We start from the raw sequence: 19,751 nt of genomic DNA on the forward strand, positions 1-19,751 counted from the left end.
GAAACCGAAACATATATAATCATATGGTGACATTTTTAAAAATTTTGTTAATTTATAGGTGTTGGTTGTAAAATAATTGAAACATATATCACTTTTAGTATCGATTAATCGACGATCAAGGTCTAAATATATTAAAATTTTCAAAATTTTATAAAAGATCACGTTTTTTATTTATTTATTTATCTAACAAGCACATATGTCATCGGTTGACAAAGAACTGAGAATGTGCACCAAATTTTTCAAAATTTCTTAAAATTTATGTAATTTTTTTATTTGTTTTTTCTAAACAGACCATAACTTTGATTATTTGAACAATCATTATCATATACTCTTTCTACGACTGAACAACTAAGACAACAAAATTTGATCAAAATTTAAAAATATCCAATTGTTTTTGTTTTTATCTTTTTCTCAAAAGGACATATATGGTCTTGGTTATTTGGACAACTAATGTCATATCTACTTTCTGTTGCGGTTGCCTGAACAACCAAGACCAAATGTTGATCAAAATTTTAAAATTGTCACTAAAATTTATAATTACTTTTATTTTATTAAAATCCTTTAAGCATCGATTTTACAAATAATTGTTGTCATATGTCTGCTTAGAGTTAAATATATTGTTAATATATTGAGTTTGTTTCTTAGATTAATATATTGTTAATATTTGTATTCATGTATTGTACATCGTGGTGGGATTATTAATATTTATCCAAAAACATGGTGTCCATCATTCTCCATTGTTGCTCCCACTAGTACAAGCAGGAGAAAAGACAGCGGTTGTTTTTCATTATAGGCATCGGTTCTCAAACAGAGGCATATGTAGACGAGGCAAAAAGTGTACTACTTTTGGCCTCGGCTTGAACCGAGGCATAAAGAGAGGCGATTTGACATCGGTTCATCTACAACCGAGGCCGTATATTCCACCCTACTGCTTCGGTTGTAGTCTGAACCGAGGCAGTAGAGGTCTTTTTTTTTTACGCCGTACTTTCGGCCTCTGTTGTGGTCATAACTGAGATCATTCCACCCTACTGCCTCGGTTGTAATCTAAACCGAGGCAGTAGATGTCTTTTTCTTTTTACGCAGTACTTTCGGCCTCTGTTGTGGTCATAACCGAGATCATTCCACCCTACTACCTCGGTTGTAATCTGAACCGAGGCAGTAGAGGTCTTTTTTTTTTACGCAGTACTTTCGACCTCTATTGTGGTTATAACCGAGGCATATATCGCTTGTCTACCTCGGTTGTGACACTAACCGAGGCATATATCGCTGTTTTTTTTTTAAAAATGAGGTCTGTTTCTGCGACATTCCCAACAACAGAAACAGACCTGCATATATATTTACAGCCAGAACAGTCGAGAATAATCCAGAAACGTATATTTTGAATGAAAATTATAATAAAACATAAATACATTCAATTGAATCATAAATCAACTTCTTATAAGCATAAATCAATCAAATTATAATCCTAAATCAAGTTTGAAGCATAAATAAAACTGAATGTACAATGTTAAACTAATAATAATGTAGAAAAACATCAAACAACTTAGAAACATAAACTTAGAACTTAGTATATCTTAATATCTAGTATATACTATTATATAAATGAATTACATATTTAGCCAGTGCTTTCCTCACAAGTTGAAGTGACTTCTCCGGAATTGGAGCAGTCCTATTGAATTTCTGCATAAAATACAATGATTTAACTTAGTGTATTTGAAATCTAAACTATAGGGAAAATAAAATTGAAACCTAAATAATACCGTTTCCCATCCACTGGTGTAATGTGCACGAATAATGGTCATCATCCAAAACATGACGTAGTAACCACATTCATATGACCCCGTTTGTATATTACACTACAATATATCATCATAATTATAAAATGTTAAGTAACATCAATTGAATGGAACCAAATGTAAATGAGTATGGACTAAAATACCAAACCTTAAGGGCAACCCATGCAAGCTTTTTAGCTGTAGCAGTAGATCTCCCAGATAACATCATATGTGTTGCAAGGGAACTATTAAAAGCAATTCCTTTAGCATACATTTATATATAAAAAAAGTAGAAACATTGAGATTCTTACCAATCTACTACATGTCTAAGAGGGCTGGGAGGAGACTTCTGCAATGAACAAAACCAGACAGCAGTGTTCTCCGGTATGGAGATCACAAGTAGCTGCCAATGACACTTGAAATTGGTAATAACTTATGAATCATATACCAAAATTAATAAATGAATGTGTTGAAGTTAACAAACTTCACTTACCCATGTATATAAGGGAGAAAATATATCTCCTTCCCCATTCCAAAACAGGTGCTGATGTATGTCTGGATATCATCAAATTTATTTCTTTCATGAGTCATAGAGGGGTCAATGAACCCATATACATCGTTGAACCCCTTCTTGTTACTAACATCAGACATATACCTAAAATGAAGAAATAATATGATATAAGTAAGTTGATAAAATAGAATTGTATAAAAAAGTTTTCATAAACTTACATCATCCACAACTGAATGAGTGTAATATTAATTTCTTCTCTACCCGACGCAAGCTCCCTAACATCTTGATGATGCAAGTACAATGGGATCTGAGTTTCTCTTCCAAATGTAGTAGAATCCCAGTGTACATTCATCGGCACATTTGAAATGATTTTAGCAAGCTCGTCTAACGCACCAAGAGGGTCATCCTCAGATAAATGAGTCTTCTTCGGTGGAGGACTTCCCTCTTTACCTATCTGCTGTTAAATGCAAAAATGGTTATGTTATAACGTCAATTAGAAGTAAATATTAAAATTGAGAAGTATATAGTACAAGTGTTTACCGGGGGATTAGATACATCACCAACCAAATGTCTAGGCCAGGCGACAAAGGACTTAAATGCTTCTTCCATAGTGAAGAACTCATCTGTAGGCACAGGAAGAACGACATCCGCTATGACAACTTCATCCACCGTGACCTTGACCTCATCTTCTGAAAGTTGTACACCATGCACTATAGTGGCTGTCTCATAAACTGTACCACGAGCCACTAGCACGGTCCCAGTATCAGAAAGAATATATAACTGACATGGACGAGTTTCATCCATGTCGTCCCCTGGGGCACCGGAAGCTGAACAACTTCCTTTACCGCTTCTACCTGTCAAATTAAATGTTAGGTTTTGCAAAAAGTAAATTAGTTACCAAAAATAAATAAGTTTACCTGTAGGGGGCACAACATGTTCCGCTACAGGAGATGGCGGAGGACGATTGTGATGGACAAATTTGTAAGCACCAAAATATGATGTCACAAACTTGTTTCACAATCGGCAAGTATGACCGAATCGTTTCAAGTAATAAACTTGGTAAGACCAAGTATCGTTCTCCCAAAGGACTCACGGCCTAGTTTAGTTATGTGATTTGTTGATTAGCTAAGACTTAAGAACACAATAATTGAAGTTTAATATGCAAAGACGAAAATTAAATATGTATGCATGAATTGATCAATGACAAAGACAAAAGATAAACACTTTCAAGGAAATATATGAATGAATATGTTGTTGGGGGTCAATTTCATCTCATCCACTCTTATATATTTTAGGAATTCAACATTCAAATCATCATTGTTAATGCCACTCTCTAATGTACCATTCTAGATGGCTTCTCCCTAATCAAATAGTTCATACAATTCCTAGCATTCCTAATGATTAGTTCATGAGTGCAGGAGCTTAAAGGCAACCAATATAATATTGTCAGTATAATATTGGGAGAAATTCCCCGGATCTAGATTTCCCCGTACGTGTCCGTATCAACAAAACCAATAATCATGCATTAGAATGAGTTAAACAATGCAAGCATTGAGCAAAGAGGAAAAACCCTAACTAATGATGAAAGAAAGCATATGTCTTAATTCAAAGATGTACTCAACAAATCCATATATGAGAGCTTCAAGAGATTACTTTGACTCCCCAACAAACATACAAAGTTTAGTTCACCATATTCATGGTGAACCTAGATGAATTACAATGAAAGTATGAAAGAATAAACCCAATAAAGGTGAAGAGGTAGCCTGAGCATCCAAGATCCTCCTTCAAAGGGGTGAAAGAGAGAGTGTTTGCCTCGTTTCTGCCAAAGATGCCTAACTATAGGACGTGCAAGCCCTTATATACTAATCTAGAGTTACAAAAGATTACAAAAGTCCAAGCCCAAAAAGTGCCGCTCAGCGGTATTTACCGCTCAGCGGTATTTACCGCTCAGCGGTGATTGCGCGTCTTCTTTCTTCCCCTCAGCGGCCATTTTGCCCCTCAGCGGTTCCAACGTCACCTCTTGAGTGCCGCTCAGCGGTAGTTTGCCGCTGAGCGGTGCCTTCGACTTCTCCTTTTTGCACTCTTTCTTGTCTTTTCTAATGTCCTCTCTCTTATTCTTTACTTCTTTCACCAAATTCACCTCAAAACCTGCACAAAAACACTTAAATCAAGCATAAACCTGTCCAGCTCTCTTATTTCTGAAAATATAAACAAAAGGCATGATTTCAAGCTAGTTTCTAAGTCTAAAGGTTGCTTTTAGTATCAACTTTAAGCATGAAAATAACAGTTTTTCAACTGTTATCACAACCCCAAACTTAGAACTTTGCTTGTCCTCAAGCAAATAAAATGTAACTCCATCTCCAACCAATTCATATGATGGTTTACTCATTCAAAATCCTCTTTTCAAGATAAGTAATAACTTCACTCAAACTTAAGACCAAGAGTTCAATCAAGATGTGCACATGCTTTAGTGTTCACAAAGTCATTTAAATTCCAACAAATGCTATTTTTCATGAATGATCAATCAATTAAGCATGGATGTTCATGTGCTTATGGAATATTTCCTCACTAGGTAAAGTGTTTCACTCAACACACAAGTGTATAAGAGGTAAAGTGTTTCACTCATTCACTCCACTATCACAATGTCACATGAATCAACTTTGCCTTTCATTTAACCACAATCAAATACATTCACAAGCATGCATCATCACAAGGACTTTTCAATGGCTTATAATGTGGCTGGGCTAACAAGAAAATTGGTTTTTCTGGATCACAAAATCCTTGAGTTAAGAGAATCATAACAACACAATCTTCTTATTCATTCCCAACTTTCTTTTGCCTTTGCTTTTGCATTTGCATTGAGCTTTGCTTCTTTTTCTTTTCTTTTCTTTGCATATTCTTACTTTTTAGCTGTTAGCTCAATGCTTTTTCCTTTTTCATGTTTCCCCAATAACCCCAAACTTGAACATTTAACAATACCACACAAGATCTTCTACTTAACTCAAGGTAAAGATTTTCAATCAAGGGTGTTCAGTGTATATTTAAGGCTAAGGGTTCAAAGGATAGAACACAACGTGTTCTCTTTTAGAAGGCTAACTTTATGAATTTGGCCAATAAAAAGGGTTTCAAAAACACGGCCTTTGATCATATGATGCAAAACAAGCAATTGATTCAATCATAGAAAACCTGGGCAAAGTCATTCATGCTTTCAAAGTAATAGCATTCAACAATAACAACTCTGGAGCTCAAAACCTCACATATAAGCTCATTCACATTTGACATGCACATCCTGCTTAATTTCACAATCACAATCATGATATCCTGCATTTGTTCACAAAGCTTGTGAATCACCTGTATAAGCATTTTAATGTGCACATCATCTCAACATCAATTAATCATAAGCATCATTCAATCATTACTTATCACACAATCACAGTTAATAGCAAACCATCATAAGGAACCAGGTGCTCAATAGAGTACATCAAACCCTAATCTAAAAACAAAAACAAATAAGTTCAGAAAACTTAAACCACAGAAGCATAATCATATAATAGCATTCATCAGTAAATGCTATCTCAGCTCCTCATCAGTCCGAGCTCTCTGTATCTTCCTCTTCCTCTTCATCATCATCTTCATCAAATGCATCCTCCTCCTCAGCTTCATCTTCATCCATGTCTCGGGCTGAAGCTTCAGCTGCTTCAGCTCTTCCATGCCATGGTTCTTCTGGCCAAGCTACCACATTATGGAATTCATCCATAGTCCACCTGTGTGCTGGAGGGGTATCATACATCCCCACTATCATCTCAGCCGTGGCCACCTGCCCTCTGTGGATGGACTGCAACTGAGCACCTATAAGAGACATATACATGTCCCTCATCTGGAATGGTTCTGCCTCATGAGTATCAGCAGAAGTCCTGCTCTGTGCTGGCCTTCTCTCTCTACGAGCCTGGCGTGGTGGCACTGGCTGGGCTGCCTCCTCACCTCCACAGTACTGTCTGTAATAGGCCTCATCTATAGCTTTTCTTGGCCTCTCAAATGGTGGAACAGAAGTGTCCACTCCAGCTAGCTTGCAAAGGTGAGTGATCAAAGAAGGATGTCCCAGTGGTGCTTTGTTGTTTGAGGTGTTAGCACACACACTAATCTCATCAGCTATCACCTGCCCAATATTAACATTCAAGTTTCTGATAACACAGTAGATGAAGAGTGCCCTGCTGAGAGTAATATCTGACACATGTGAACATGGCTGAATGTTGGCATGAGAAAACGCCATCCAATACTTTGCAAGAGGAGTCAAATCTGTCCTCCTAATATTAACCACTGAGCCAGATCTATTCCTTTGGAAGTGTCCTCCAGGTATGCACAATACTCTCAACATCCTCAAAGTCAGCACCTTCCTCCATGCTAAGAGCAAACTGGCATTGCTCACCAGCCCACACAGTATCCAGAAAGTTATTGATGGAGTCAGGATCATACCTGATAGCATGGCCTCTAACATAGCCCAAATAATTCTCAACTGGATAATCACCAATCTTCTTTGCATTGGTGTAGAATTCTTTCACCACAGCTATGTTGGCAGGTGATGGATAAGTGGCTAGCTTCCCCCAATCATTCCCTAACACTTGCTCTCCAAATTGAGGAGCAAAGTTAGGTATCATTCCAACCTTTCTCTCCATTAGAAGTCTCCTGTCCTGAACCACCCTAAAGTGCTTCTCATGTTTCCTAGAGAGGAACCTGCCATTATGGGGCTGCTCTGGTTCCTTTTCCTTTCTCTTGGTTGCCATGGTTTTCAATCTTTTTCCTGATGAGGATGTCATTCCTACATTCAAAACACAAGCAAAACCATAGAACATGATGTTAATCATTAGTAAAACATAGAACATAACTCCTGTCGAAGCTAAACCACCGCTGAGGGCCAGAATTTCCCCTCAGCGCCACCAGCGCCACATTCCAACACGCAAAAATCAGAAAAAAACAAATCTGGCAGAGTGCCGCTCAGCGGTAATTTACCCCTCAGCGGTAACTCTGCAGATTTTTGAAAAATCAGTTTTAAAGCTTCCCTAACTCCACCCAAATGCAATTTTCAGTTTTCCAGTTCATAATCATGCAGTTTAATCGGTTCAAAAATCAAATATATCATCAAATCATGCATAGAAATCAAAACCCCTAAATATTCATGCTTTGACAATCACAGTCAATTTCAAGAACCCTAGAATGAACAAATTTGTAAGCACCAAAATATGATGTCACAAACTTGTTTCACAATCGGCAAGTATGACCGAATCGTTTCAAGTAATAAACTTGGTAAGACCAAGTATCGTTCTCCCAAAGGACTCACGGCCTAGTTTAGTTATGTGATTTGTTGATTAGCTAAGACTTAAGAACACAATAATTGAAGTTTAATATGCAAAGACGAAAATTAAATATGTATGCATGAATTGATCAATGACAAAGACAAAAGATAAACACTTTCAAGGAAATATATGAATGAATATGTTGTTGGGGGTCAATTTCATCTCATCCACTCTCATATATTTTAGGAATTCAACATTCAAATCATCATTGTTAATGCCACTCTCTAATGTACCATTCTAGATGGCTTCTCCCTAATCAAATAGTTCATACAATTCCTAGCATTCCTAATGATTAGTTCATGAGTGCAGGAGCTTAAAGGCAACCAATATAATATTGTCAGTATAATATTGGGAGAAATTCCCCGGATCTAGATTTCCCCGTACGTGTCCGTATCAACAAAACCAATAATCATGCATTAGAATGAGTTAAACAATGCAAGCATTGAGCAAAGAGGAAAAACCCTAACTAATGATGAAAGAAAGCATATGTCTTAATTCAAAGATGTACTCAACAAATCCATATATGAGAGCTTCAAGAGATTACTTTGACTCCCCAACAAACATACAAAGTTTAGTTCACCATATTCATGGTGAACCTAGATGAATTACAATGAAAGTATGAAAGAATAAACCCAATAAAGGTGAAGAGGTAGCCTGAGCATCCAAGATCCTCCTTCAAAGGGGTGAAAGAGAGAGTGTTTGCCTCGTTTATGCCAAAGATGCCTAACTATAGGACGTGCAAGCCCTTATATACTAATCTAGAGTTACAAAAGATTACAAAAGTCCAAGCCCAAAAAGTGCCGCTCAGCGGTATTTACCGCTCAGCGGTGATTGCGCGTCTTCTTTCTTCCCCTCAGCGGCCATTTTGCCCCTCAGCGGTTCCAACGTCACCTCTTGAGTGCCGCTCAGCGGTAGTTTGCCGCTGAGCGGTGCCTTCGACTTCTCCTTTTTGCACTCTTTCTTGTCTTTTCTAATGTCCTCTCTCTTATTCTTCACTTCTTTCACCAAATTCACCTCAAAACCTGCACAAAAACACTTAAATCAAGCATAAACCTGTCCAGCTCTCTTATTTCTGAAAATATAAACAAAAGGCATGATTTCAAGCTAGTTTCTAAGTCTAAAGGTTGCTTTTAGTATCAACTTTAAGCATGAAAATAACAGTTTTTCAACTGTTATCAGATTGCCATAATCCTCATAATGCTGTTGGAACTGGCGCGCAACCATTTCAGCAACTTCATCATACAACTCTGCTCGAACCTTCTTTGTGATCTCCTACGTCATCTCTTTTCTTATTTCCTCCTTCATCTTTTCGTATGAATATGGACGCGAGGAAGACCCAAAAAACTGTCGTATGCCTATGCCAGTCCCAGCACCACGCACTCGTCCTGGGTGCTCAGGTCGTCCAATAGTTGTGGCAAGAATATCTTGACGACCTTCTTGTGTGAATTGACCTTGGGAGCTCTGCTCAACCAAGGAGTCCTGTCACATAACAAAAGTTCAAAATCATTAGAAAAATCTATGTAATATATATAACAAAATTAATGTAAAAATATAAGGAATGACATCTTACAATTCTTTCAGATATTTCTCTGGCAGACTCGGAAGTGTAGGAGCCCGATGGTCTTATACGGGCTAACTTCCACTTCTCGTGCCGAGATGGTGGTGAAGGAGGAGGAGGAGGGTCACAACCCTCAGAAAGTGGAAGTCTGCTATCTGACTTCTGCTTCATTATTTTTTCTTCAAGCTTCCTATATCCACCACGAGACAGTATGTGTGGATTTTTATTCTGAGCGCTTATTCCCTGTGCTTTTGACCTTTTTACCTGTGACAATATGAAACAATTGTCATAATATAGAATTATGAATGATGAATTGAATGATTTTACTGTACTTACCTGCCACGCCTCGGATGAACGAAGCTCTACAAACTGACGCCATGTTGCTTCGTCAATTGCTGAATATTTGGAACATGGATTTTCATTACTTTTTGGTCCAAATATATATCTAGACGTCAATTTTGTCTTAAACCCTCGAAATCTTTCTGCAATTGCAGATAAACACTTATTCCTTAAGCTCTCGATGTTTGGCATATCAAATGTTATCTGCAACAAAGAAAGTAATAACCTTATATCAATACAGATTTATCAATATAATGAATATAGAAGATGGAGCAATATTGCTTAACTTACCAATAGATCTTGCCAGATGAGATTCCGATCAACCTCAGAAACATGGTCAAAGGATGGAGTAAGTATAGAGATACGATCACGTGCCAATACTCCAAGGTAAGACCTAAATACATCTGCATTTGGGCCAGATGCAACTCCAGTGACCACGTCAATAATGATAGGTGTCCTCTCACCTGCATTTCTTCTAAGTATAAGCTGTCGTAACCTCGTTGCTCCTCTCGTCCGTCTAGAAGTGGTGGGGACTGATGAGAGGGTCGCACCTCCCAGCAAAAGTTGTGCATAAAAGAATGCAGTATAGACTAGGAAGTGACTCCTAGGTCGTCTCTCAAGGACCAAATGCGGTTCAAGTCTTAGGTCAAACACGTAGTGGGGGGTTGGTAGAAAAGTTTGTGAATGCAATTAAACTAAATTAAAATGCAAATGTAAACACGGAAGGAACCGAAGAATTAAAATGGTTGGTCACTAATTCAATTACATACTTCCAATCACAGATTAATGACAATTACACACTACTCTAATCCAAATCCAAGACAAATCACCCAACTAACTTAAATTAACATTACAACTAAAATATTACAACCGACCAAAATAGACAACATTAAAATGAAGATTAAAATTAAATACAAACAAAAAAAAAAATAAGTCACTAAAGAAAAGAAACTAACAGCATTTAGGCATAGAAACAACACGGTAAATATAAGCATAACTGCTAGCATGACATAGGAAGCACCGGATTTGCATACAAGTGATAATGAACATTAAAATAATAAAAAGAAACGCAATTAACAAATCAGTTAAAATGACTTAAAACATTAGATGCATTTAAGGTTGACTGTATTACAAATGTAAAATATGAGAAAATGCCATTTGGTTCCAACGTGAATAAAGTGAAAAGAAAAAAAAAAAGGAAACCCTGTAGCACACTGTGTCACGCTGCTGGATGTAACCCGCTGCACCTCCAAAACAAATCAACCTTTTCTCCTCTCTGCTTATAGCTGTCGCATGGGCCTGCTGCTAAAATGAAGGGCGAAATAACAAATGCATCTAAATAAAAGAAATTAACGTTGAGCTCTCATTTTCTTTCTCCATAACAGCTGCTTGAAATAACTTCAATTAAAAGTGCATAAAATCAAATGAAAAGGCAATGAGAATTCAACCAAAAAGGAATAAACATCAGCTCTTTCTTCATCCCATTGAAATTAACGTTCAAAGCCAAAAACCAAGAAAAAGAAAAATGAGTGTGGCGGCTGGCTCCTCCCACGTCCAGCCCTCACTCACTGCCCTGCACTACTACGGACTGCCCTCTCTACCCTACTGGAACTCCCTCTAAAACAAGTGACAGCTCCTTTCTTTTCAGTGCAGGCCGAGACCCTGGATCTCTCCCTGCTGGGCTTGCTGCTGGATTCCCGTTTTTCTCACCGTCACACCACTTTCATGTTAGCTGCTGGAAAATGAAAGAAGATGGGGTTGGCCTGCTGCCGTGTGCACCTCCCAGCGTACGTATCTCCTTTTCTCCCATGCTGGATGTCACCCTTTCCTGGACTCTCCTTCATGTTGTTATTGCTTTTCTGGACGCTCTTTTTGTGCTCAAAGAAAAACCAAGACGCTTCTCCAATTCCAGCCCCTCACATGACAGCACCGCTTCTTTATCAAGCCCAAAATCATCATCTGTTGTAGTGCATGGAGTGTGCTGGAGCAGCTTCTTCTTTTGCTGTGTGAAGGTTGAATACTGGACCAGGCTTTTGCTTCAATTTGCTGGACGCGTGCAGCCAAGTGTGGGCCGTGTGCTTCAATGCTTCCATTCTCAGCGTGAAGGCTTTTTCTCCCAAGCTGCTGGACTGTTGCAGCTCCCCCGAACCAGGCACACTCTCCAGGACCCTTTTCAAGCTCTGGATGCGTCTCCCTCTCAAGTCTTGTTGGTCGCGTGTTGCTGGATACACCCCTGTATTTCCATTTGCTGGATGGACACTCACCTCACGTGCTTCTGGATGCTACTGGACTTCAAAGCTTCTTTTGCTAATTACCATCCCTGTATGTTGCTGGAGGATGCTTTCACTTTGGACCAGCCCGTGACACCACTCTTGCTGCTTCCGGATGCCACTGGATTGGACGTGGATCTCCCAAGCTCGCTTATGGGTCGGCTGCTGGACTTGCTTTTATGGACCAAGGCTTCTATTTCCCCAAGCACACCTCCTAAACTGCTGTCCGCGTGTGGATGCAACCCGTGTGTTTGCTCAAGGCCGCTGCTTGTGCTTTTCTTTTCACTAAATGAAGCCCATCGGTTGCACCTCTTTTCCAACATTGCTGGACCTTCAAAGTGTAATTGTCATGGGCCGTGACACAACAAATTCCTGATGTCTGTGTGCTTTGGGCCGTAACCATGCTTCAAGCATTTCCCCCACTTTCACGTGCAAGCTAATCCGCGCTTCCTTTAATGTGTGCCACCTCCAGCTGCTGAACCGTGATAGCATCTTCAGCCCAAGTGAATCAAGCAAACTTGGAGCTCTCCTCCTTGTTGTCCCATGTCATGACCACTAAAAATGAATCAACGCTTTTGCTTTTATATTTATTTCTTCCAGCTAATAGGAATGAGCGCCCCTTTCTCTAAAGAAATTCAATCACCGTGCAGCTCCAAAATAAATTTCCGCATGTGCTCCTAATTCTGGCCCATCTCCATGTGCACCCCCAAAAAAATAAATCCACACCTCCTCTCTCATCTTAGTTTAAAGTATATATGATGTGGCATTTTCTTTTGACCTCCAAATATCCCAAATTGTATTTTCAAAATTTTCCTACAATCCAAAATGAGAATAATAAGCTCAAATAATCCAAATTAATTAAAATAACAATTTAAGATCAAATTAAGCACAATTAGGAAAAATGGGAAAATACCGGACATTTAAGCACAATTTCCTAATTAAATTCGGTACAATAAACTAAGTGAAGTGAACAAAATATTGACTCATCAGGGACTTCATCGCCTGACGAATGAGGTGACTCAGCCATATATCTGTCACAATAAATAAGATGATATATAAATAAAGCACTTATAAAATAACATATATTATTTAACAATTGCCATAAATATTTACACAAACATGAAATTCATACATAATCATATGGATTGGTCATATATATATTCCCTCCCTCATTGTGATCTTCTCGTATTGCTTGTATGTCATCACTTAGAGGGTCGTCATCCAAATTTATTGTCGTTTTAAATGGATGGCTGTCAGCGATATGAAGATTACTTATATTCTCTTCTTTATCTTCAATTTGCCTTTTTCCTTGGAGAGCAACATACCAATGGTCAGACGCAGGATCTTTGACATAAAAAACCTGACTTGCTTGATATGCCATGATGAACGGTTCGTCTCTATAACCAACCTTTCGAAAATCAACAAGTGTTATACCAGATTCATCTATTTTGACACCACTCTTATTGTCTACCCACTTACATTTGAAGAGTGCAACGGAAAACTTAGTGTAATCAACTTCAAATATCTCTTCAATTCTACCATAGTATCTCATGGATCCAACTATAGGATTTTGATCTTTGGATGTTGAAAACTGTAGCGACTCAGCTTCTAGACTGACGCCACTATTTTGTACTGTGCTTTTATCATCCAAAGTCTTTGTATAGAATGTGCAATTATTAATTTTGTAGCCTGTACAACATACGACATCAAACTTCAAGCCATTTGCTAACCACAACAAAGTCTCAGAGGACCGTGATTCTTTCGAAACTTCAGATTTGAACCAGGACAAGAATGTTCTGTTATGCTCCATCAACTGCCATTTCTCTGATTGTCGTGGATAGTTGTCCCTTACAACGGCTTTGTGTGCTTCCAAAAATGGGATCACTTCATCTGTGTTGTTTAATATGTACAAATGTGCTTGCATCAATTCTTCACGACTTTTCGTCACCACATTCACACCTCGGATGCTTTTACTTGTAGAATATCTACTCAACCATGATGTCCGAGGGACTCCTATCGGATTTGCTTTAGTCATATACTCAGAGCAAAACTCAATATTTTCTTCAGCAATATATCTTTCAATCATCGAACCTTCTGGACGATATTGATTTTTGACGTACCCTTTCAAAATCTTCATATAACGCTCAATAGGATACATCCATCTTAAGTATACTGGTCCACACAACTTTATTTCTCTGACCAAATGAACAAGTAAATGCACCATGATGTCAAAAAAGGATGGAGGGAAAAACATTTCTAGTTGACACAAGATGATGATAATTTCGCTTTGAAGTTCATCTAACTTTGTAGGATCGATGACTTTACTACAAATTGACGAGAAAAATGAGCACAATCGAGTTATGGTCAGCCTAACTTTTTTGGGCAAAATTCCACGAATTGCCACTGGTAACAACTGTTGCATTAAGACGTGGCAATCGTGAGACTTCAGTCCAACAAGCTTTAAGTCCTGCATTGACACTAAGCTCTTGAAATTTGAAGAGTATCCTTGTGGTACCTTGATACTCTTTAAACAAAGACAAAAACTTATCTTCTCTTGTTTGGACATTGTGTAACATGCAGGGGGCAAATAAGTACATTTACCAATCTCTCTTGGTGCCAACTCTTCTCGGATCTTCATGTCAACCAAATCCAAACGCGCATTCACTCCATCTTTTGTTTTTCCCTGGATGTTTAGTAGTGTACCAATCAAGCTATCACAGACATTTTTCTCAACATGCATGACATCTATGCTATGTCTAACATCTAACTTTGACCAATATGGAAGATCAAAGAATATTGATTTCTTCTTCTAAGGGGTCGTTACAGAAGACTTCTTCGACGTTTTCCCAAATATATGATGTACTTTATTAACTTTCTCAGCAACTTCAAGTCCAGTAAGTGGAATGGGTGCATTGTCTTTCTCTTGTTCTCCATTGAATGCTTTCTTTAACCTTCGATATGGATGATTAGATTGTAAAAATCGCCGATGACGCATATACACTGTCTTCCTTCCGTGTTTTAATTGTTGAGCTACAGTGTTTTCTTCACATATAGGACATGCTTTATGACCCTTCACACTGTATCCCAACAAATTACCGTAAGCTGGGAAGTCATTAATGGTGCAAAATAACATGGCATGCATCATGAAAGTTTCTAAAGCAAAGGCATCAAATATTTCAACCCCATCAACCCACAACAACTTCAAGTCTTCAACTAGTGGCCTTAGATAAACATCGATGTCATTTCCAGGCTGCTTTGGACCAGATATCAACATTGACAACATCATGTACTTTCTTTTCATGCACAATCCAGGAGATAAGTTGTAAATTATCAGTATAACGGGCCAACAACTGTGATTGGTACTTAAATTACCAAATGGATTCATTCCATCAGTAGCTAAGCCAAACCTAAGATTTCTACATTCTTCACCAAATTGGGGGAATTCTTGATCAATAATTTTCCATTGCTTTGAATCAGCTGGATGACGAAGCAGCCCATCAGTTGTTCTCTCATCTGCATGCCATCTTAGGTTTTTAGCGTCTTTGGGATTCGCGAACAAACGCTTAAGTCTGGCAACTAGTGGAAGGTACCAAACTACTTTCAAAGCAGAACCATTCTTTTCTGTGTGACCACCATCTTCACCGTTGTTTTTTGACTTGTATCGTGATAACCCACACTTTGGACACTTTATCAAAACTTCATTCTCATTCCTATATAATATGCAATCATTCGGACATGCATGTATCCGTTTATATTCCATACCCATCGGACAAAGAATTTTTTTTGCATCATAATTACGATTGGGTAACGTATTTCCATCTGGCAGCATTTCATTCAACAACGACAACAATTCTGTAAAACTCTTATCACTCCATCCATTGCTCGCCTTTAAATTCATGAGCCTTAACACCGCTGACAACCGTGTGAACTTAGTTGAACCCGCATACAAAGGAGTCTCCGCATCAGTGGACATCGTTTCATACACATGTGCTTGGGCAAAAGCTTCTGCACCAACATCGCGGATCATGTCCTCTAAGTTGTCTTCTTCTGCTTGATCTTCCATATCCATTGTGGAATCATAAACATTTTCAGTTTGAGAGATAGTTGGAAAGTCTGTTAATTCGCCATGCCATATCCATGTTGTATAACTTCGTATGAAACCATCACAGATAAGATGTTCCTTAATATCACTTGCGTTCAACTTCCTCCCATTCAAACAGTTCACACATGGACATCTGAACTTCACTTCATTATCATCACTTGTACTCGCATTACGTTGCGCAAACTCTATAAATTCTTCTACCCCTCTCTCGTACTCAGTGTTGATGCGTGGTAAATTAATCCACCCTCTATCCATACGCATCTTTACTGAAATTGTTTACACAATTTCAATCATCTTGAATGATCACTTTGATCGTGTTTGTATTCAAGGTGTGACCCTATCCCATTCAAGAAGATTCACTTTTTTTAGTTTATTAAACATATCAATTTTAAACAACATATCTCATATTTCACGAAATTTTGCCAGCATTTCGCATTGGTCTTCAGGTTACACGAAATGAAAGTGATTATAAATCACAATCAAATATGCACCCGAAGATCAATACAAAACACATCGACAAATTTTCGTGAAATTTAAGAAATGTATATTAAAATTGATATGTTATAATAAACTATGAAAAAGTTATTACTCTTCTTAAACTGTCCAACCGGACAATTCAAGATTCAATACTGTAAATTATTATTACCATCTCCTCTATTTTCATTTGTAAAAAGTATGTTTGTTCAAAAAATCTGGAGATAGTAAATAATTTTTGTATTGAATCTCAAACGGGAAACTAAGGCTAATTCACAACAACAATATATATTCAAGCAAACAAATAATTACATACGCAACATGTAATATATTCAACCAAACAATATATTCAACCAAGAGTAAATAATGTCATTTCAATTAACTTTAGGGTTTAGATACTTGAGCTTATTTCACTTGTTTACAACATGTTTCTCAAACCTTATTTGAATATTGTTTAAATTAACTATCTCCCTTCCTTCCATCTAAAACCCAACAAGTCTTTTTTTTTTAAATTTCTTTCTTGTTATTTATTCTAAACTAAACTTACGATATTTTAAGCGAATGGTGTTGTTACATATTATGTTGTATTGTTTAGTTTTATTTGATGAAAGATATGTAGAAAAGTTTTATATTAGAATGGAATGGATTGATTTTCTAATATATAGGTATAGGTTAGACAACTTGTCTATTAAACAAGTTCAAACTAAATTAGAAGCGAATTGATTTGTAACCTACTTATAATAATCTTTTATTATATTCTTACCATTTTTTATTAATAATGATTTATTATTATTAAGTTTGTAAGTTAACAATTTCATCTTTTTAAACACTTATTTATCAATAACGTTTTGATAGTATGAATATTAAATTATTTATTTGTCTAATTAGATGTGTTATAACACTTTAATTTTCATCTACTATTTATACTAATTTTTAATAAAATAAGTAAATTTAATGATTTCATATAAATAAGTAAGTTGAGTAAAATGTCTTTTATAATACCATAATATATATATTAAATTGAAAAAAAAAATTATCCTTAAATAAATTAAACTACCAATCCTTAAAAAACAGTATAAAATAAACATTTGATTTTATAAAAATTGATGTCCAATTTATATGTTAGTATAAACATATGCATATGAACTTAATGAAAAATTAATTAGAATGTACCGTGACTATAAAGTTTTCGATGCTATCTGCCATTTAATTTTATATATAATTAAAACTATTGAATTTTTACAAACTTTTTTAAGAAATATATTTCTAAATTGATTTTGAATGGATTGTATTTACACTAACATTTTCCCATCCTTTAATCCAATAATTGTCCCTAAACAGAGGAATGTTTCTGATGGTCCTTGCAACAAGCTTGCTATAAAAAGTGTTAGTCAACAACATGCCCAACTTTCAACTGGTTGCCATACTGAGGCTTCTGGACATGTAGTTAGTCCCAGCAAATCAAATTGCAGCTCAGGAAGTTCTGCAGAAGGCAAAACTTGAATTGGAAAATTGGTAACTCAGAATTGAAGTGTATATATAGCACACCTTTTGTGAATAGTGCATATATTTAAGCTCACTGTTCTTCTTCCTGAGCTGTGTAGGATTGTATCAGGTGTTATAATTGCAGGCTTTTTGTTTCTAACACTGACAGTGTAATAATTCATCCTAACACCTTTTATGTTTACATATGCTTACTTTAAGGTATCTATTTGTTTAGGCGAGTTCATACTCTACTCTTGCTTTTTGGCATATTATTTCCTTTGGGTTTTCGTGATGTCATTACTATAGAAGATGACAATGCCATTGCAACAAATTAATCAGATTATAGCAGATAAATTGTCGTTAGTTTGTGAATCTTATTAGTGATGCCTCTGCTAGTTCTTAATCTGGCGCCATCAATTATGACAAATGTGATGTTAATTAAGGACAATATATGCTTGATCCAACAAAATTAAAAAAATCAACTCAACCAATACATAAAATTTGATTCTCTTCCAGAAACAACAATTATTATCAGCAAGAAACAACAATTATTATCAGCAAAAATACAATCAACTAACCTCAATGTAGACAGGAAGAATGAAACAGCGTTGGAGGCAGTACCGGCGGAGGCAGTACCGGCGGAGGCAGCAGTGGCGGAGGAAGCACCGGCAGGCGAGAGCACTGGCAGCAGCAGTGGCGGAGACCGGCGACGTACCAATGACAGCACAGTGGCGGAGGAAACACCGGTAGGCCAACGGTGACGCGTAGGTGAAGGGCGGAGGCGCGGCCAACAACGAGGCCTGAATGCGCGAGCACTGGCAGCAGTAGTGGCGGAGGTACACCGGCGAGGCACCAAGGCGAAGGGAGGCGAGTCAAGGGGAGCAATGAAGGTTCTGCGACGAGGAGGAAAGTGAAGAAAAAATAGGTACGAGGAAGAAGAAGAAGCTGTCGCGATTCGAAAATATGAAATTGAGATACTACCTCGGTTACTGATACAACCGAAGTCATATCACCATATTGCCTCGGTTAAAAGCATCAACGGTGTAGAACATGTGAAGAATCGACCTCGGTTCAGAGATTAACCGAGGCCCTACGAGTTCCAGCAGTTGAACAGGCGCGTAGTAGCAGTTGTTGCAGGTGGTTTTGGCCTCGGTTTGTAAGCCAACCGAAGCAATAAGCTACGATTTAGGCACCGGGTCTACTTCAACCGAAGCAATAGGCTGAAGAATCAACCTCGGTTCACTAGTAAACCGAGGCCCTAGAGGTATGAGCAGTTGTACTGGCGCGTAGCAGCATTAGATAGGTAGTTGCAGGTGGTTTAGGCACCGGTTTCTAGCTGACCGAAGCAATAGGGTAGCGTTTAGGCATCGGGTTCTGGGAGAACCGAGGCAGTAGCATGCCTTTTAGGTTTCGGGTTCTGAGAGAACCGAGGCAGTAGATCGTGGTCAGACTTTTCAGTCACTTTGCAGTGTTATCAGACTGAGCATTATCAGGCGTATAGGCCTCGGTTTGGCAGTGAACCGAGGCAGTAGCATGTTGTCTGCCACACCAGTCTTTTTCAGCTGAACAGCAAGGTTGTATAGGCCACGGTTGTGTCGGAACCGAGGCAGTAGCTTTGTTCCAAAACGGGTTGATTAAGTACCGATGTATATAACATTGTACGCTTCGGTTTTCGTATAACCGAGGCATATAATGGGCGTCAAAATCCAATTTTTTTTCTAGTGTCCCCTTCCATGCTCTGAGGTTCATATTATTATCTTAAAAATTTATTTTTAATATGAGCCTATAATTTTTGGGTATGTTGTTTACTCTTTTGTATGTTGAATACATGATTAATTATATGGTTAAATATATTGTTGTATTAAGTCAACTTTAGTTTTTCGTTT

This window comes from Vigna umbellata, chromosome 4, assembly GCF_029865625.1.
Source record: "Vigna umbellata cultivar VRB3 chromosome 4, Vumbellata_1.0, whole genome shotgun sequence".
In the NCBI taxonomy this organism is placed as follows: Eukaryota; Viridiplantae; Streptophyta; class Magnoliopsida; order Fabales; family Fabaceae; genus Vigna; species Vigna umbellata.